At 43.2% G+C, this 21,204-nt stretch overlaps 1 long non-coding RNA gene across 1 annotated transcript; it reads right to left on the bottom strand.

Moving 5' to 3' along the window:
* Positions 1-218: 218 nt before the first annotated feature.
* LOC140407772 (uncharacterized) lies at positions 219-20,705 on the bottom strand. Its single transcript, XR_011939792.1, has 3 exons — positions 20,629-20,705; positions 5,998-6,127; positions 219-2,710 (listed from the first exon to the last, which is right to left on the bottom strand). It is a non-coding gene; the product is annotated as an uncharacterized lncRNA (long non-coding RNA).
* Between the last annotated feature and the right edge of the window lie 499 nt (positions 20,706-21,204).

The raw sequence follows: 21,204 nt of genomic DNA, 5'->3' as shown, positions 1-21,204 counted from the left end.
CCAGCTGAAAGAATTTACATCCATCAGGAAAGATTTTTGAGAACCACTTGGATTCTTCCACCGGCTCTTTTTCGTCACCTTTCACGGTTGCCTAAAGTCTATTGCGACATGAAGGTTAGTTCCCAACTGGCAGGTAGCATCATCAGCCCATTGACATGCAACAGCAGGTTCTGCCTTTCCAGTGCTTGATAAATCACCAGTGTGCATTTGCATAAATAATTTATTCTGTTTTTGCATAACATGTGTTTGATGTGATTTGATGTAATAGTTAGATATATATCTCCTACACATCAATCAGAGAATTAGATGATGCTTGCAGAGTGCTTTCGCGTACCATTACTCAATTTTCTTTTTAAATAGTGAATCCAATATATCAATATTGTGACTCACCTTGAGTTGTTAAAGAGGAACATGAAGGAGTGTCATTTTTATTGGGCTCTTGGTACGACTGATGCATTATGCACAATCATTTTCATATTTCATTGAGCTGTAAGCTTGAGTTTAATTATGATAATAAGATGATCCACTTTGTAAATTTTGAACAGAATTCAGAACGATTGCTCTTTACTGTCTGTTCAGTATGATCTGAATACTGGCCCAAAATGTTCACAGTGCTACAATACAATCAATACAAATATGCCACCCCACCATAAAACAAGTTAGATGTCCTTTAAATAAAACTTGCTCTCAGTGGGAGTTGACAGCTATATAACGGATTGTGGTAACTTCTCGGTTGGCCTTGGTATTAAGGAATGATTTCGAGGGGTTCAAGAGAAATGACCTTTTCCACTGCTGATCCGGTGACACTCTCAAGACCTACAGTATATGGGTCACACACATTTTAGGTCACCGCTATAGCTGCAGGAATGTAATAAACAAACGCACAGAGCTGTGACAGCTGAATTTGATATGTGGCCTCATGTCCACAGAGGACTAGCCTACAATTTTACATGCGACTCTTAAAAGCCACCAACGTTTGACGTGCTTCACCACAATTCCTTGCCCCCATCTATACTTTTGCTAAAGTCTATATTTTTTTTAACCAACTCCTTTAATTTGGATCCATGTTCAAGGAAGATTTTCAAACGCTTCTAATTATTTTGGCTGCAGCCACTTCAAAATTTTTGCTCCAGATTCACGCTAAAGATTTTTTTTTTTAAGAATCGCTTCAGCAGCATTGACTCCAGCACAAAAGTGCTATTTCAGGCAGAACAAAGTGAAGTGCCCAGGTCAGATTATGTATCACTATTTCTCACCAAATCTATCTGTCATTATGGAAACAATTTGAAAACAGAAGCAGACTGGATACATTTAGTCCAATCTCCTTCAATTTCTGCAGTTTAAATAGCCCCCTTTAGGTCACTGTTTAAGTCCCGTGTGATTAGTTTTCCAAAGGAGATGCGAGCATTTAATAAACGTGTTTGGCTAATGTCAGTCTATTTTGAGGGTGATGTCATAACAGGTCATTCTCTGTTGTTAAGATGATAATGTTATAATAGTCATTCCCCTCTGCTGATCAAGCATCTAATAATGTCAGTGTACCTTCCCTGAATTATAAATCAACAATGAGAAATGTCTAAAAAATTAATTTTGATAATTCCTATGACAACCTCTTTAATTTTAACCTGACTTTAAATTTCTATTGATCACAGACTTCAATAGATAATATTAATGCAGTTGAAATATGACATTCAGCTTTTGTATTAATTAGCATTCATAAATCTTGACCAAACACTGCTTGAAACCATTTTTTTAAAGAAACATATTAAGCCTCTCAATTCATCTCCTCACCTCCCTTATCAATTTGATTTTGAATGATGGCTTGACTGACATTCATTCGTCATGAGTTAATGACATGGGGCGGGATTCTAAGGCCACGTCTGCCCGGCGACCGGAGAATCCCACCCGAGGTCAATGGATGTCTCTAATGTCGACGTCTCGCCCGCGGCATTCTTGCGGCGGGAGAGGGAGGGGTGAAGAATCCAGCCCATGGTGTGATAGAGTCAAGTTAACTAATACACTTGGGCTGGATTCTCTGCACCCCGAAGCCGTAATAGCAGTCGGCACCGGGGCAGAGAATCCAGTTTAATGCCGTAATCAGGACTGCCGCCGGTTTGCCGATTTTCCGGGCACCGAAAAGCGGCGTCACCGGGGAATACACCGCGCCGCTTGGGGCCATTGCCAGAAACCCGCTCCGACATCCTCCGCCCCCGACCAGACAAAGTCCCGACGGCGTGGAACTAACCTGATCCTGCCGGTCGGGATACTTATGTGGTGGCTGAGGAATTAGTCCGCGGCCGCCCTGGTTGGGGGCTGACCGATCGGAAACCAGGGGGGAACTTAAGGGGGCCTTATAGGCAGCCGGGGAATGATTGTGCGGGGTTTGAGGGTCGTGCGCGCGGTCGATCAGAGGTCTCTTTTTCGGGTCCAGCTCCGCGGTCCAACTCCACATGGAGCACGGCGCTGCAGCTGGAGGCCGCTGTCATGCACATGCGTGGCCTCTGACCCGGAAGGGCAGGGGCCCATATCTGCAGCCAAAGCTGCGAGATTTAATCCGGGTCCCTGCTAGTCCCCTGCAGGGCTGGGAATTTGTGTCCCTTTAATCCAGGATTTTCAGGAGTAAAACTCCACTGTTTTGATGCAGGCGTGGTGACATCGTCCCAATAATGGAGAATCCAGCCCAAGGATTGTGCAGATCAGTTCAGAGTACCTGGAAAATAAATACATTTTAGAGGGTAGATTATATGAATTCACACTCTGGGTGCACAGCTTTGCACTAAGCACTTTCCTCGTGAATGAGATGTGGGGCTGCATTCTCCAGTTCTCCACTCACATGCATCTCGCCGTTCACTGGCGGCGGGATTCTCTCTTGCCGCCGCTTGTCAATGGGATTTCCGATTGATGCCACTCCACGCTACTGGGAAACCCGTGGGCCGGGATGCGCTACCGGCGGGATAACTGAATCCGGGAGTCCCGGCAATGGTTTGCTGACCAACGCACACACATTCGAAAATCTACCCGTCTTTGTATCTCGATTTGGTACAGCCAAATAAGCTGCCGCATTTTAGCTATTGTGGCTACAACTGAACGGGCTGGCTTAATTTCTTCCCCCAGCCAATGTGCACCAACATAAAGTTGTATGAAAACATTCATGTCCAATTCTGGTACAGATTACCTGTGGTATTTGATAAGAACGGTTTTACTTCTAATCTTCAGCTTGAATCGAGTATTATTTCTCCAAATCTCAACAACAGTTGAATTATCCCTGGCGACATCTGTCCAAATTAATAAAGGATGTGGTTTTAGATAAACTGATTAGGAGCCTCTGAAGGAGTGGCCTTCTCATTTGTAAGATCCAGCAACTTTTTCCTTTGTGCGTCACTGTGATCAGCCTCCAAATTTTTATTCCATTTCATATGCGCAAATGCAGCTCTGCATGTAAAGGTGAAGATATTTTCCTTTGCAGAAAAGCACTTTGGTCATTGTATGTATTAAGCACCATTCATTTTCTTTTTTGGAAGATTGGCAAGGTCGTGTTCAGGATAATTATGGAAGTTATGTGGCCCAACTTTCTTTCTTAATCCTAAAAATTCATAAGAACATAAGAACTAGGAACAGGAGTAGGCCATCTGGCCCCTCGAGCCTGCTCCGCCATTCAATGAGATCATGGTTGATCTTTGTGGACTCAGCTCCACTCTCCGGCCCGTACACTATAACCCCGAATCCCTTTATTCTTTAGAAAGGTATCTATCTTTTTCTTAAAAACGTTTAAAGAAGGAGCCTCAACTGCTTCACTGGGCAAGGAATTCCAGAGATTCACAACCCTTTGGGTGAAGAAGTTCCTCCTACACTCCGTCCTAAATCTACTTCCCCTTATTTTGAGGCTATGCCCCCTAGTTCTGCTTTCCCCGACCAGTGGAAACAACCTGCCCGCATCTATCCTATCTATTCCCTTCATAATTTTATATGTTTCAATAAGATCCCCCCGCATCCTTCTAAACTCCAATGAGTACAGTCCCAGCCTACTCAACCTCTCGTCATAATCTAATCCCCTCAACTCTGGGATCAATCTAGTGAATCTCCTCTGCACTCCCTCCAGTGCCACTATGTCCTTTCTCAGGTAAGGAGACCAAAACTGAACACAATACTCCAGATGCAGCCTCGCCAACACCCTATACCATTGCAGCATAACCTCCCTAGTCTTGAACTCCATCCCTCTAGCAACGAAAGACAAAACTCGATTAGCCTTCTTAATCACCTGTTGCACCTGCACACCAACTTTTTGCGACTCGTGCACCAGCACACCCAGGTCCCTCTGCACAGCAGCATGTTTTAACATCTTACCGTTTAAATAATAATCCATTCCGCTGTTCTTCCTGCCAAAATGGATAGCCTCACACTTGGCAACATTGAATTCCATCTGCCAGACCCTAGCCCATTCACCTAACCTATCCAAATCCTTCTGCAGACTTCCGGTATCCTCTGCACTTTTTGCTTTACCACTCATCTTAGTGTCATCTGCAAACTTTGACACATTGCACTTGGTCCCCAACTCCAAATCGTCTATGTAAATTGTGAACAACTGCGGGCCCAACACTGATCCTTGAGGGACCCCACTAGTTACAGGTTGCCAACCAGAGAAACACCCATTTATCCCCACTCTCTGCTTTCTGTTAGTTAACTAATCCTCTACCCATGCTACCACTTTACCCTCAATGCCATGCATCTTTAGTTTATGCAGCAACCTTTTGTGTGGCACCTTGTCAAAAGCTTTCTGGAAATCCAGATATACCACATCCATTGGCTCCCTGTTATCTACTGCACTGGTAACGTCCTCAAAAAATTATACCAAATTAGTCAGACACGACCTACCCTTTGTGAACCCATGCTGCGTCTGCCCAATGGGACAATTTCCCTCCAGGTGCCCTGCTATTTCCTCCTTAGTGATAGATTGCAGCATTTTCCCTACAACCGAAGTTAAGCTTACCGGCCTATAATTACCCGCTTTCTGCCGACCTCCTTTTTTAAACAGTGGTGTCACATTTGCAACGTGGTTCCACTTGCTTCATCCAATTCTTTCTTAAATACTGCCAGGATTTTTACTTTCATATATACTTTCATATATCCTCCACAAAATCTGTTCCATAGATTCATCACTCTGTGTGGAGAATTTCTTCACACGAGTCCCAAGTTTATATTTTACTAAAATTGAATATGTGCTCTCTTTGTCTCACCTTCATGACTTGATGTGAAGTAATATCCTGGATTTGCTATTTCTGTAATGTTCTAATTTATCTCTACAAATTCATCTTTCAGATGCCTGCTTTCCAGGATCATAGAATCATAGAGACAGCTAATCTCACTCTAATGTGCAGTTTCCTGAGACACCCGAGGCATTGGGATCTATCCCCTTCTCCTCGGAGGCCTCGGACGAGCATCGTTCAGCACTGATCCCCACAAACAGGGACCAGATGGAACGGCACTCATGGGGCTTCCAGTTTCGGTACCCGCTTGACTTCCATATTATCAGAGATAGGCGGGATGACAGTGGATTGCTCACCCAATGTCATCATGCCTTATTTTACATAAGCATTGGAGGGGTGGGAGGCAGGGGGGAGGGGGGGGGGGTGGTGCTGCCTGATTTGCAGCTGTAAAATCCTGCTCCTTGAAATATTCTTCCCAGCCATGTCTATGAGCATCTTTCATACCTGCACAGAGCGGTTCCAGAAGGCAGTTTACCACCACCTTGTTGAGGGCAGTTCGGTATAGGCACCACATGTTGGCCCAGCCAGTGATACCCACAAGCTGTGAAACACCTTGTGAAACTCCTGATCCTTGGTTTTAACCAATTAGGTCCGTATCACACATCATCATTGTTGGAAGGGAAGAGCATGATGCACAAGTTGGGTCAAGACATCTCTACTCCTCATCAAAGTCAACAATCTGCTTTTTGTCGTTATCAGTTCTTAGTAAGAGTAATGCAAAAAGTGGACCAACCTCAGATTTCTCCTTGTCCTCTTCAGCACCAATGCCGGGAAGGTGTCTGTATTGTCTTTAGTTGTCACATTCCCTGGCACTGGTGGTGTCACTGCATCCAATGATATTTACAGATATTGGATGTGGTTTCCTGTGGAAAAGCAAAACTTCCATCAAATCATCACCAACACTGTCTCAAAGCACCAGAACGGGTGCTTAATTGATGAAAATATGGTGTACACGATTTGTGCTCAGAATTATTCAATTTGAACAATATTGAGTTTGAATGGAGAAAATATAAACTGTTGCACCCCTATCCTATGTAGTATGAACCAAAGCTTACATTTTTTTGCCAAGGGTGGTCGTCGGGGTTGTTAAGGGTGATGGTGTGAATTGAATTATAATTCTAGCTAATATTTCTACTTCATTTTCTGTATTTTTTGTCAAGCTATAATAAAAGTGATGATGAAACACAATCATTAGTTGCAAACGCTGAAATTACAGTTTTTACATTTTAGAATTTTTTAATTTTAATTTGTGTTTCACACCCTGTGGCACTGCCATCTCCATCACTCCATGTGTTACCCGTTTTCTAAAATTTACCCCTGCTGTTTGAAAAATATTCCTCATTTTCATCCTTCGGAGTACGAAAAACCCCAAAGGCAAAACATTAGTGATCTTTCTGCAAAGTAAAAGGCTTTACTCAAACAGTTATTACCATCACCACTCGCTCTCCCCTTTGCTTCATTGCTTTTTGGTAAAGTATGCTAATGAAGACGATATGTTCAGAGTATTTCTCTGCAACTGTTTGAGTTCACCAAGCTATCTAAAATAGGCAGGCAATCAGAAGTACTTGATCTGTCAGCAAGATTTATGCATCAGCAATAAAACATAAGGATGACATCCAGTTTGACATTACTTTTCATTTTTCAAAGATGTTTTACCATGAATTAACCATCTACTTACTGGATGGGGTATGCTGTAAAATATTCATTGTAGTTAAGGGTTGCTATCTTGCGATTTAAAGTCATGAAATTTCCTTTTTATCTAAAGCTGAATCTCTGAACCCACCAAAAAATAAACTGACATAATTCTGCATTTGAAAAATTAACAAATCCTTCACAAATTGGTTAATAAACACAATCCAAATTATAGCATAACTTCATTGCACCCAGTGGCTAATAAATCAAGCATTAAAATTATATAAATATAATACATTATGAAGGTACTTAGAAAAAGGACTTTGGCCACTCTGTTCTGATTAGCATTTCCAAATTTCAGAATTGGATAATATGAACTATTAGCATCGTCTGTCCATGTCATGATTTCTACCATAAAATAAAGTGAATTTAATTTAAAAGGTGCAGTTAATAAGGACAAATTGCGCAAACTGCTAAGCTGTCAGACATTTCACCCACTCCTCCAGGGTTGGTAGGGGGCTGATAATAGAAAGTTGAGTCCACCCGTAATCCACCCAGTTCCGTTTTTAACACAGGTCTATCTGGGTGAGCAACCAGCCCGCTGTCAAGTGGTGGTTCATCAGTAAAGATTTTGAGGAGGCTGTGTGCGTCCATTTTAACATTGCTTATATTTTTAATACCTGCCGTCTGCAGTTTCCTGAGCCTCGGGAATCTCAGCAGCTGTAGGGCAGCATGAAATTCCAGATGGGTCAGGTAAGTTTCTCTACAGCACGAGGCGGTGGCATAGTGGTATTATCACTGGACTAGTAACCCAGAGACCCAGGGTACTCTGGGGCCCCAGGTTCAAATCCCGCCACAGCAGATGGTGAAATTTGAATTCAATAAAAATCTGGAATTAAAAGTTTAATGATAACCCATCTGGTTCACTAATGTCCTTTTCGGGAAGGAAATCTGCCATCCTTACCTGCCTGGCCTATATGTGACTCCAGACCCACAGCAATGTGGCCCTCAAGGGCAATTAGGGATGGGCAATAAATGCTGCCGCTGCCTGCGACACCCACGTCCCATGAACGAGTTGAAAAAAAACTTCTTGCTGGTCAGGGGCAGCAGGAGTTCTTTCCTACAGCCCGAGCCTGAAAAACAAACCTGTAAATCAGACCCCCTCCCTCACACAAAATGGGCTAAATTAAATGGAAACTTGCTGTAATGATAAATTTGATGTGGGGCTTTGGCTCGGTTTATGGGTGGCGTCCTGCTTCTAGCACAATGATTTTTTTTCAAACCAAAGGGAAAGATTGCAGAAGCTCGATTTGAAAGGAAAGGACTGCAAATCTTTGCATCTTTGTTCTGAAGGAAAAAGTAATCTATCCTTTATGAGGTAAGAGTTATCTACCAGATTAACATATACTTTAAAAATACTTTGTTTTTTTTTTACTGAGAGTAGCTTTTCATATGGTAAAAGCTAAGAAGCCAGCAAAATTTCCTGAATGTTGGTAACTACTGCCAATGTATCTACAACAAATAGAAATGAGTCTCTGGAGATATTAAAGACGCATCTGATTACAATCATCTGTGGAACCTATTGCCCAACCATTTGAAAGAACAGATAGATACTAGAGTGTGTTTTGTTTGAGAACAAGTTTTGCTTTTTTTTTACAGTTTGGATTATCGAAATAAAATGTTGAACTTAAAAAGAGGAGGTTAAAGGGAGATTGGGTGGCATTGTCCAAAGTTTTGAATGGTTTTAACAGAGAAAAGAAGGAGAAACAGTTTTTGTGATTAATCAGAAGAAAATTTAAACACAAGGAATACTTTATGATGCTTCAAGGTGTTCTGGTTTGGAGTGCCACTGCCTGAAAGTGTGGTGGAAGCACATTCAACAATAGCTTTCAAAAGGGAATTGAATAAATACTTGAAAGATTTGTAGGACAACGGGGAACAACAGGGAAGTTCTCTTTGAAAGCTCTTTCAATCTGAGGTTAGCACAAGCACAATGGATTGAATGGCCTCCTTCTGTCTGCATTATAAGACCATAAGACATAAGAGCAGATTTAGGCCACTCGGCCCATCAAGTCTGCTCTGCCATTCAATCAAGGCTGATCTTTTTCATTCCCATTCTCCAGCCTTCTCCCCATAATCCCGGATCCCCTTATTGATCACAAACCTATCTATCTCTGTCTTAAAGACACTCAGTGATTTGGCCTCCACAGCCTTCTGCGGCAAAGAGTTCCACAGATTCACCACCCCCTGGCTGAAGAAATTCCTCCTCATCTCTGTTTTAAAGGATCATCCCTTTAGTCTGAGATGGTGTCCTCTGCTTCTAGTTTTTCCTACAAGTGGAAACATCCTCCCCATATCCACTCTATCTAGGCCTCACAGTATCCTGTAAGTTTCAATTAGATCCCCCCCCCCTCACCCTTCTGAACTCCAATGAGTATAGACCCAGAGTCCTCAACCGTTCCTCATACGACAAGCTCTTCATTCCAGGGATCATTCTTGTGAACCTCTGGACCCTTTCCAAGGCCAGCACGTCCTTCCTCAGATCCGGGGCCCAAAACTGCTCACAATACTCCAAATGGGTCTGACCAGAGCCTTATATAGCCTCAGAAGTACATCCCTGGTCTTGTATTCTAGCCCTCTCGACATGAATGCTAACATTGCATTTGCCTTCCTAACTGCCAACTGAACCTGCAAGTTAACCTTAAGAGAATCATGAACAAGGACTCCCAAGTCCCTTTGTGCTTCTAATTTCCTCAGCATCTTCCCATTTGGAAAATAGTCGAAGCCTCTATTTCTTCTTCCAAAGTGCATAACCTCACACTTTTCCACATTGCATCCTATCTGCCACTTCTTCGCCCACTCTCCTAGCCTGTCCAAGTCCTTCTGTAGCCCACCTGCTTCCTCAATACTACCTGTTCCTCTACAGATATTTGTATCATCTGCAAACTTAGCAACAGAGCCTTCAGTTCCTTCTACCAGATCATTCATGTATATTGTGAAAATCTGAGGTCCCAGCACCGATCCCTGAGGCACATCACTCGTCATCGGCTGCCATCCTGAAAAATACCCCTTTATCAGTCAGCCAATCCTCTATCCATGCCATGATCTTACCCTTAACACCATGGGCTCTTAACGTATTTAACAGTCTCCTATGCGGCACCTTGTCAAAGGCCTTCTGGAAATCTAAATAAATCATGTCCACTGGTTCTCCTTTGTCTAACTTCCTTGTTACTTCCTCAAAGAACTCTAACAGATTTGTCAGACATGAACTGCCCTTGACGAAGCCGTGCTGGAATAACCATAGAAGAAATTGTACACACAAGTTAAATCTTTCCCTGTTCACCTATTTAAGGTCAGGAACTGACTAAAGGTATCAAAGCAATCAAGGTGACTCTGAGCAACAGAGAGCCTTTGATTTCAGTGAACAATGTTTTTAACAAGCATATTAATAACTCGCTCTTATACATCGTCTTTAACGTATTAAAACTTCATAGTGCACTTCACAGGAGGATTATCAAGGGCATTTAGTCAAAAAGGCAGTTTTTAAGGAATGTCTTAAACAAGGAATGAGAGGTAGAGAGGTTTAGGGACAGCATTCTGGAGGTTAGAGCTGCAATATCCCACACCGGGCCTACGGAGTGGGGGTGCTTGTCTTCCCCACGCTCCTTGCGGATTATGAGCTCCCCCGCTAGAGGCAGGGTATCTTGTTAATCACTGTATAAAAGATCAGCCAGCAAAGCACTAACCAGAGGAGAACACGGTAGGGATTTATCAGGCAGTGTAGGTATTATTCTTGTAAATAAACATTGTTTCTAGTTTTACTCAGTGTGGACGCCCCTTGCCTTATTAAAAGAACCTCAGCAGCTGAAGGCTTGGTCGCTAATGATGGAGCGACTACAATTGGGGGATGCACAAGCGGACAGAATTAGAAGTCTCAGAGGGTTATAGGTTAGAGGAGATCACTGAAATAGGCAGGGGCTAGGTATGGAGGGAATTGAAATCAAGGAGCGACTCCTGGCTGGCGCATGGTAAACATTTTGGGGCGGCACGGTGGCACAGTCGTTAGCACTGCTGCCTTACAACTTCAGAGACCCGGGTTCAATTCCAGGTGATTGTCTGTGTGGATTTTGCATTTTCATCCCGTGTGTGCGTTGGTTTCCTCCGGGTGCTCCGGTTTCCTCCCACAGTCGAAAGATGTGCAGTTTAGGTGGATTAACTATACTAAATTGTCCCTCAGTATCCAAAAGGTTAGGTGGGGTTATTGGGTTATGGGGATAGGGTGGAGGCATGGGCGTAAGTAGGGTGCTCTTTCCAAGAGCCAGTGCAGACTTGATGGGCCGAATGGCCTCCTTCTGCACTGTAAATTCTATGATTCAATGATTTTAAAATCTTGGCATTGCTAAAATGGGAGCCTATGGGTCAGTGGGCACAACATGTTGGGAGAATGGGACTTGCTGCAAGTTAGGATACAAGCATCAGAGTTTTGAATTATTGTAAGTTTGTGGGGGATGGAAGATGGATGTCTTCAAAAGTCCTCCAGGACTTTAATGAAATGAAATGAAATGAAAAATGAAAATTGCTTCTGTCACAAGTAGGCTTCAATGAAGTTACTGTGAAAAGCCCCGAGTCGCCATATTCCGGCACCTGTTCAGGGAGGCTGTTATAGGAATTGAACCGTGCTGCTGGCACATTTGCCGTCTGCATTCAAAGCCAGCGATTTAGCCCTGTGCTAAACAGCCCCTTTAGAATGGTCAAGTCTCGAGGTTTTGGCAACAAATGATTTGAGAGAAATGCGAGGTCTGGCGATGTTTCAGAGTTGGATGTAGGTGGGCTTAATGATGACATGGATATAGAACATAGAACATAGAACGATACAGCGCAGTACAGGCCCTTCGGCCCACGATGTTGCACCGAAACAAAAGCCATCTAACCTACACTATGCCATTATCATCCATATGTTTATCCAGTAAACTTTTAAATGCCCTCAATGTTGGCGAGTTCACTACTGTAGCAGGTAGGGCATTTCACGGCCTCACTACTCTTTGCGTAAAGAACCTACCTCTGACCTCTGTCCTATATCTATTACCCCTCAGTTTAAAGCTATGTCCCCTCGTGCCAGCCATTTCCATCCGCGGGAGAAGGCTCTCACTGTCCACCCTATCTAACCCCCTGATCATTTTGTATGCCTCTATTAAGTCTCCTCTTAACCTTCTTCTGTCCAACGAAAACAACCTCAAGTCCATCAGCCTTTCCTCATAAGATTTTCCCTCCATACCAGGCAACATCCTGGTAAATCTCCTCTGCACCCTCTCCAAAGCCTCCACGTCCTTCCTATAATGCGGTGACCAGAACTGTATGCAATACTCCAAATGCGGCCGTACCAGAGTTCTGTACAGCTGCAACATGACCTCCTGACTCCGGAACTCAATCCCTCTACCAATAAAGGCCAACACTCCATAGGCCTTCTTCACAACCCTATCAACCTGGGTGGCAACTTTCAGGGATCTATGTACATGGACACCTAGATCCCTCTGCTCATCCACACTTCCAAGAACTTTACCATTAGCCAAATATTCCGCATTCCTGTTATTCCTTCCAAAATGAATCACCTCACACTTCTCTACATTAAACTCCATTTGCCAACTCTCAGCCCAGCTCTGCAGCTTATCTATATCCCTCTGTAACCTGCTACATCCTTCCACACTATCGACAACACCACCGACTTTAGTATCGTCTGCAAATTTACTCACCCACCCTTCTGCGCCTTCCTCTAGGTCATTGATAAAAATGACAAACAGCAACGGCCCCAGAACAGATCCTTGTGGTACGCCACTTGTGACTGAACTCCATTCTGAACATTTCCCATCAACCACCACCCTCTGTCTTCTTTCAGCTAGCCAATTTCTGATCCACATCTCTAAATCATATAAAGTATAGGAAGCTCATATCGGGGTCATGTACAGCACCAATTCTTCTGGACAGTCTATTTCACCTTCAGTTGCCGGGGGAGGGGTGAGCCAATGGTTAGTGAACATCGGCCGGAATGTTTTGGCCCTGCCCGCGAGCAGCATCTTTCGGTCTCGCCAAAGTCAATGCACCTTTGGTAGGCTCGCTGCATTTGCCACAGGGAACCTGCCCTGGCAGGCAGGAAAATCCTGTCCATAGTTTGTGGTGGGCTTCATGGGTGGGATTCTCCATTTTTGCGGCTAAGTGCCGGCTCGAACGGAAAATCTGCGAGAGGTTCACATCAGGAAAATCGGCGTAAACACCTCACCGATTCCGGTACCAATGAGGGGCTGGCACGATGACGCTTGTTTGGAGGGGGGCGAAGAATTGCAAACCGGAGTCAAACCGGCGGCAGCCCCGATTCTGGCGTTGGAATCGATTCTCCGCCCAATCGCCGAGCACGATTTTGGTGTCGGGCATTGAGAAATCCCCCCATATCTCTGGTTATTTTGGACTGTCTCAGGGCAAATAAAAATGAACAAAACCAAAGGCTGCTGGCTGCAGTGTTGATGTAGCACAGCTGACTGAGCTGCTGGTGCCTGTCATTCTTCCACTGAAAGCGATTTGGGGAAAAGGCAAGTGAATGGCACCAAGTCAAGATGCTCATTTGGAGAGCCGGTGCAGACACAATGGGCCAAATGGCCTCCTTCTACGCTGTAACAGTTCTGTGATTCTGTGTTGAAAGTTTTATGTTGCATTTATTGCATATTTGCGCTTTGCAATTAATCCATGGATTAAAATAAGCTTGTGGCACAGCAGGATTGAAATATAACTTCCTCTGCTACAAGAGATATTTTATTTAAACTAGCACAAACACCTTGGAATCGTACAAACATATTAAAACATTCAGTTTTGTTATTAATCTTTACTAATTTACTTGGTGAATGATAATCGACTGTTTGTATAACATTTGCTGACTGTATATCGCTTTTGTCATAAAATAATTGCACATTTAAGGAAAAGAATAATTTCTTTGAAGGAGGTAATTGCTTCCACCTATTTTGTTTCTTTGATCTTAAAACAAAACCTTTCCCCAGCGAAATAAAGATTAAAGCTTGTGCATACCAACAAATGACAAATCTTTCCTAACCCCGTGCACCAGTTAAAACGCTTCCGTCAAATATTACTGTTAAAACATTGTTAAGCACAACTTCAGCAGATTTACTTCCTGCAAATTGCTATTTTACAAACCTAGGCAGGATACCAGTGAGTAGAATGAATTACAGGTTGCCACCACATTTCCTGCGACAGGAGTGACAGGGGATCATTTTGTCATGGGACCACCTCCAGCGTGTTGTGACAACCGGTCATTACACCTCTGAACACAAAGCTCAGCTGCAGGTTTTACACAAGATGCAAATGGTCTTAAATGGACTCATTTGTTTGTTTGACAAAATTGGAAAGGCTGATAATGTATTTTCTCCTCACAAATTTTAGAGTGTAAAAGCAACCTATGACACAAGGATGATTCAATAAAGAATGTCTCCACTAATAATATGCTTTTTTTTCAGTTATCTAAAATCTTTCTGTAAAAGGATCACACTGGAGGAAGTCAGGGCGCTTTGATTTCATTCCCACAGTCAATGTAATATTGTTATTGTTTCTGTGGTGCCTACACTTATTTCTGAGGTCAAAATTTATTTGATGTTCAGTCTCAGAGCACTAAACACATTTATCTGCAGAATGCAGGAAAATGTTACATTCTTTGATAAATAGAAACAGCAGGGTGCTACTGAAAGTGTTTATCTAGACTTAGCATATATTTGACAAAAATGACAGATAAAAACTTTTTCAACATATCTGCTTATAGACCCAGCACAAAAGAATGGAATTTTCTATCAATTTAGCCAGTAGTCACAGGGAAAGCAGCTGCATAAATTGCATTTGGAGAAAGAATAACCTATAATCCTCTTTTTCAGACCACCAAAGAGGCCTCTAATACAAGATCATTAGGAGGAACCTTTAATTTTCCCTTTCCTCAGCATTGTTTGCAGTAATTCTCATTCCCCATGGGATTTTAAAGTTCAAACTGCTTCCTTGTAAATCTCAAGATATGCCCCCTGGGTATTCTTTCAAGAAAATTACAAATCATGACACGAGTGACAATCAATCAGCATTGACTTTCAGCAACCCTTTCGTATTTTTACTGAAAGTAGTCAAAGTTTGGCCACTTGAAAAGATAATCCCCCTCGTACATGTTATTTTAATTTTATTTCTGCCTGGTTGAGTTCACACTGCACTCAGGTTCGCTAATATGGTCCCAAAATACTGTTGCAACGTTAACCCTTTACTCACCCTGACCCAATGCCGGAAATCAGCCACTTCCGGCTGAGGTGAAAAATTTGGTGGCTTTCCTTTTCTACGATCACACTTAAAACCTGGGGTGCTAATATTTCAAAGGCTTAAATGACCTTCATCCTGAAATTCTACATCGAAAATTGCGCAAACAGTGATACATTTTTATAAATCACTGCAGTTTTTAATGATTTGTTTTTAACATTTTTGCTGAAGTGGTTTAGTTATAGAACTGAACATGTGCAAAAGTCTATGTTTTTTCTGATTGATGGTGATTCACACCGAAAGGATTATTTTTCAAATATATTGCCAACATTTTTTATTTTATTCTGTAGTTTACATAAATTTGTTTATAAACCCCAATAGAGCTTATGGTCTGAATTTCTTTGGATGGCAATGTCTGGCAGCCATGGTGAGCCTGAGGATCCTAGGATACGAGGGTCAGTGGGAACAGGCTACTGAGTTGGATGATCAGCCATGATCATAATGAATGGCGGAGCAGGCTCGAGGGGCTGAATGGCCTACCCCTGATCCTTTTTTTCTATGTTTCTATTTCACAGTTAAATGAGTGTCAATTAGCTACAGGCAGAGCCTCCACCACTAACTCGGGAGGAAGTCCCTCTTTAGAGAGTTGCCGGCAGCTCTCCAGTCCCTGCAGCAACAGCACTGCAGTGGACACAAGTCGAAGTTCAGGGGGACATCAGAGGCTCTAACTCTGGGCATCAGAGGCCCAGGTAAGGTAAAAGGGTCCCGGCGTGGGATTTTAGGAAAGGCTTGGGAGAGGTGTAGAGGGTACCTAGAAGAGCGACCGGGGGTGGGGGGGGGGGGGGGGGTGCATAGGAGGTCCAAAGGTCACCAGGCTTTAAGGGGGGGTAGGCGTTGGACTTCAGAAGGACGTTTCTGAAGGAGGCACCACCCCACTCCAAATCTAACTGCATTCTTTTTCCGTCATTCATCCCACTATCTTAAAAATTAGGGATGGCGAGAAGCCCTTGGCCACAAGGGCTTCAATTCCCAGTTTAAAGTAACTGTGTAGCCAGGTCGGGTGGGAACCCGGAAGGAATCTTTCTCTTAATCTCATACAACCCGCACCGCCTAAAAACCTGCCGACAAGGGGGTGTAGAATTTGGGCCTGTGTTAGTTCTGTCATCCTTAAAGTCATCAGCCATGATCATGTTGAATGGTAGAGCAGGCTCGAAGGGCTGAATGGCCGATGCCGGTTCTTATTTTCTATGTTTCCATGCTTCGATGTTAAATATTAAAAGGGGCCTCACAATTCATAGAATTTACAGTGCAGAAGGAGGCCATTCGGCCCATCGAGTCTGCACCAGCACTTGGAAAGAGCACCCTACCCAAGGTCAACACCGCCACCCCATCCCTACAACCCAGTAACCCCGTAACCCCACCCAACACTAAGGGCAATTTTGGACACTAAGGGCAATTTATCATGGCCAATCCACCTAACCTGCACACCTTTGGACTGTGGGAGGAAACAGGAGCACCCGGAGGAAACCCACGCACACACGGGGGATGTGCAGACTCCACACAGGCAGTGACCAAAGCTGGAATCGAACCTGGGACCCTGGAGCTGTAAAGCATTTGTGCTATCCACAAGGCTACCGTGCTGCCCGTGAATTGCACAACAAAATGGCAACTTTTCAATCAAGATTAATTAAATATGAATGTATCTGTTTTAAAATGATTCTGGATTTTCATTGGTTTTCTCCGATATCAAATGCTCTTCTACAAGTGGGCAATCGATTGCCTCTCAGGCCTCTGCCAACTTTGCAATTGCCGATATGAGCAGCAATGCATGGGAACAACCTGAGACGGTAATAAAATGAAATTCTAAACTAGCAAGAATGACAAAAAATACTCAATAAATACCAGATTTAAATTTATATTTGTGTTTCTAAAAAGAAAGATTAGTACCTGGGGCCCAAATGACTGATGTGACTATTTTATAGTGTCTGGATATTAAATAGCACTACTGAGGAAACAGAAGTCACCCATGAGGTTCCAAAACTAGCAAATTCATTAAAGTTCCCAGTTCTACATTAAATTGCATGAATTTGATGCATTAAAAGCGATATCAAGTCAGGATGATTTAACTGTTTGTTCCTGTGAAGTTTACCGACCTCTTTTATGAATGATTTAACTGTTGATAGTTCCTGAAGATTTCTTTCTTTCTCTGCTGTTGTTTGTAGGTAGCATTAATTGCTTCTCTCCATTTGTACATTGTGAAAGATTCTCTCCCCTCCCTTGTGGAGGCATTAACCCCTCACTAGGATATGATTCTGAAGTTTTAATGTTGCCCGATCAGCTCTGCAGCCTTGCCCAAGTGACGGGCATTCACACGCGAACATTAACAGTGAATGTCAGCAAGCTGCAAAGATGATGATTCGGTCTCTACGCACCTGAAAGCCATGTGTGCGCACTTTCAGCCAGAATCATTGTTTAAGTATCAGAAGAAGAAACACCCAGGCCAATTTCCCCCCCTTTTAAACTAAGGGGCAATCATAGCACGTCTACCACTGTCAATACTACAGGTTTGAGTCTGGGACCTTTGCGGTCTCTTATGGTTCAGTTGCTGACTAGATGCATGGAGCCTTGTCTTTCTATTCAGTATTCATACCGTTGAAGTTTCAGGAAGCAAATAAGTTGTTTTATGAATGTTAATTACATTAGAAATAATTAACCACATTCTATAAAGCTGAAACTTTATGTTGAAATGTATATATTTGAATTCTAGTGATAGTGTTAACGGATGTTACATGTGGTTGGAAACAATTAATGAAAAGGCGCGTTTTCGCAGAGGAAGGATCATTTGCTTGTTCAACATCATGCATTTGTGCTTTGGCACTGTTTAGCACTTTCAGCACTTTGATTTAATGCCATTTTGTAAATTTTTCCCTGAATGAGCTTTAATCACAGAATGGGGCTGTCAAATGGTATCCATTACAGTACAGCAGGAAAACGGAGCTGTAAAGCAAAATAAATTCAGCTTCTGCCATCCAGGAGAAATCTTGTTCAAAACCTAAAACATAAGCCATGCTCGAGAAATAATTAAGATCGCTATTCTGTTACATTAATACATTCTGGTGTTTGTAATCCTTTCTAAGAACTGCAATTTTCAATTGTTTTATGTAAAGATCTAGCACAGGGAAGCAATAATGCAATGCAATTACAGCAAAAACAATTTCTATAATGCAGCAAGCTCGAGTTACCTTTCTCTGAAGTGTCATCTGAAGTAGATTATCCCTATAAGGCATAATATGTTGCCTAGCAGTACAAAAAGGTCTACAGAGGACATTACTGGGAACTGATGACTCGTATTCTTCAAGATAATAGATATAAAACATGACATCATTGATAGTTGGTCATTAACAAGTTCTCATCCCTGAAAATAAACTTCATTATTATTACCAAATATGTCCATTTTTGAATGATCTGTTTTGACAGTAACTATATCTTGTATAAACAAAGCAAACTGCACAGTCTATGCCAACACTCTGAAATTGTTCCCTACAGTGCACTACAAGCTATGTTTCTAATGGTAATTAGAAGTGTTTTATGAGCTAGCAGATGAAGCATCTGTAGGGGACATTATACATCACAAATGTGAAATTGCTGCAGGATTGCACCTGTATAGAGTGAGTATATACATCCAGACAACCAGCCACTGTGCCGTAGTCTCAAGACCATTATTATTAATTGAGACAAATCTGATGGTAGTGATCACATGTCTGCTGATGATTGATTTACCTCATTCCATGGGTGGTTACCACTCCGACTTTCTACAATGTAGCATTGTCTGTTCTAGATTTCACATACATACGAGGGTATAGCACCCGCCTTCATCGTATTAAAATAGTTGTATCGCAGCCTACGATTTTCCAATTGCACTCTGACGAGATTCCTTGCCACCAGCAAATGGAACAGAAAATTACCCCCAAATCAAAATATTTCATAGAGCTTCCTCTTAAGTATTGTTAATGTCAACAAGTCTCGTTGTTATTTTTTTTATCCATTTGCAGGATGTGCGCGTTGCTGGCTAGGCCAACATTTATTGCCCATCCCTAGTTACCCTTCAGAAGGTGATGGGTAAGTTGCCTTCTTGAACCATGCAGTCCTAGAGGTGTAGGTACACCCATTGTGCTGTTAGGGAGGAGGTTCCAGGATGTTGCCCCAGTGACAGTGAAAAAAACGGTGATATATTTCCAAGTCGGGGTGGTGAGTGACTTGGAGGGGAACCTCCAGGTGGTGAGGTTCCCAGGTATCTGCTGCTCTTGTCCTTCTAGATGGTAGTGGTCGTGGGTTTGGAAGGCGCTGTCTGAGGAACCTTGGTGAGTTACTGCAGTGCATCTTGTAGATGGTACACATGGCTGCCACTGTTCGTCAATGGTGGAGGGTTTGAATGTTTGTGAGAGGAGGAGCAATTAAGCGGGCTGCATTGTCCTGGGTAGTGTCTTGAGTGTTGTTGGAGCTGAATTCATCCAGGCAATTGGAGAGAATTCCATTACACTCTTGACTTGTGCTTGTAGATGGTGGACAGGCTTTGGGGGTCAGATAGTGAGCTACACGATGTAAGATTCCTAGCCTTTGACCTACCCTTGTAGCCATAGTATTAATATAGCTAGTCCAGTTCAGTTTCTGATCAATGGTAACCCTCAGGATGTTGATAGTAGGGGATTCTGCGATGGTAATGCCATTGATTGTCAAGGGGCAGTGGTGAGATCCTCTCTTGTAGGAGATGGTTATTGCCTGGCACTTGTGTGGCACAAATGTAACTTGCCACTTGTCAGCCAAAGCCTATATATTGCCCAGGTCCTTGCTGTATTTGGACATGGATTGCTTTATTATCTGAGGAGTCGCGAATGGTGCTGAACATTGTGCAGTCATCGCAAACATCCCCACTTCTGACCTTATGATGGAAGGGAAGTCGTTAATGAAGCAGCTGAAGATGGTTGGGCCGAGGACAATACCATGAGGAACTCCTGCGGTGATGTCCCGGAGCTGAGATGATTGCCCTCCAACCATCACAACCAGGTATAGCAGGTATAGCAAGGAATTGAAGAGGCAGTGGGTAAAGGTACAACAATTTCATCTGAGCACCCAGTGTCATTCAGGCTGGTTCTTTGTCACCCAGCCAATGGTAGGCCTCTATGAAAGACATGGCAATCTAATCATTTGGGTTAACGGGGCATTTAAATTTTCCATCACGATGTCCTTATCGCCTCGGAAATGCCAATGTTTTCATGTAAAATCCACTCCTGGGTTTTTCCATGCATCTCAGTTATTCTGCGGGGCCCTGAAATAATCTTCAGTGGGTACAACACAGGAAATGGTACTGGCTGATCATCTCAAAATAGGCCACACGACACTATATAATGCAGGTTTAAAACTGTTTCCATTTTTTCCAGCTACTTACCTGCAGGGCTTTCATCATGTCAGCAGCCTCGCCTGTGACATTCACTCCAGCTGTCAACTTACTGGGATGGATCCAGTCATCTAACAAGAATCATTAAAAAAAAGAACGTTGACAATGGTATCATTCTCTAACAAAGTGGCAAAAACAGTGCCAGTTCACAACAATCTCCACTGAGTGCTCATTGAACTGAGGTTGGAAGGTTACCTGATGCACAGTCAGTGAGAAGTAGGCATGAGGTATGCAATCTAACTGACGGTTAGATTCTTTTTGCAGTGAAAATATTTTTTTAAAGACCGACGTTTGTTTTTTAAACGGTAGTAGAGAAAAGAGGAAATCTGTAATTCTGCTTTGAAACCATGGGCGGGATTCTCTGACCCCCCGCCGGAGCGGAGAATCGCCGGGGGGCGGCATGAATCCTGCCCAGCCGCCCTGACGCCGGCTGCCGAATTCTCCGGCACCGTTTTTTTGGCGGGGGCGGGAATTGCGCCGCGCCGGTCAGAGGCCGTTGGCAGCACCGCCCCACCCCCGGCGATTCTCCGCTCCGCGATGGGCCGAGTGGCTTTCCGTTTCAGAACA

This window comes from Scyliorhinus torazame, chromosome 2, assembly GCF_047496885.1.
Source record: "Scyliorhinus torazame isolate Kashiwa2021f chromosome 2, sScyTor2.1, whole genome shotgun sequence".
Taxonomy (NCBI): Eukaryota; Metazoa; Chordata; class Chondrichthyes; order Carcharhiniformes; family Scyliorhinidae; genus Scyliorhinus; species Scyliorhinus torazame.
The sequence above is the reverse complement of the archived record's forward strand: the minus strand, read 5'-3'. Positions and strand labels throughout refer to the sequence as shown.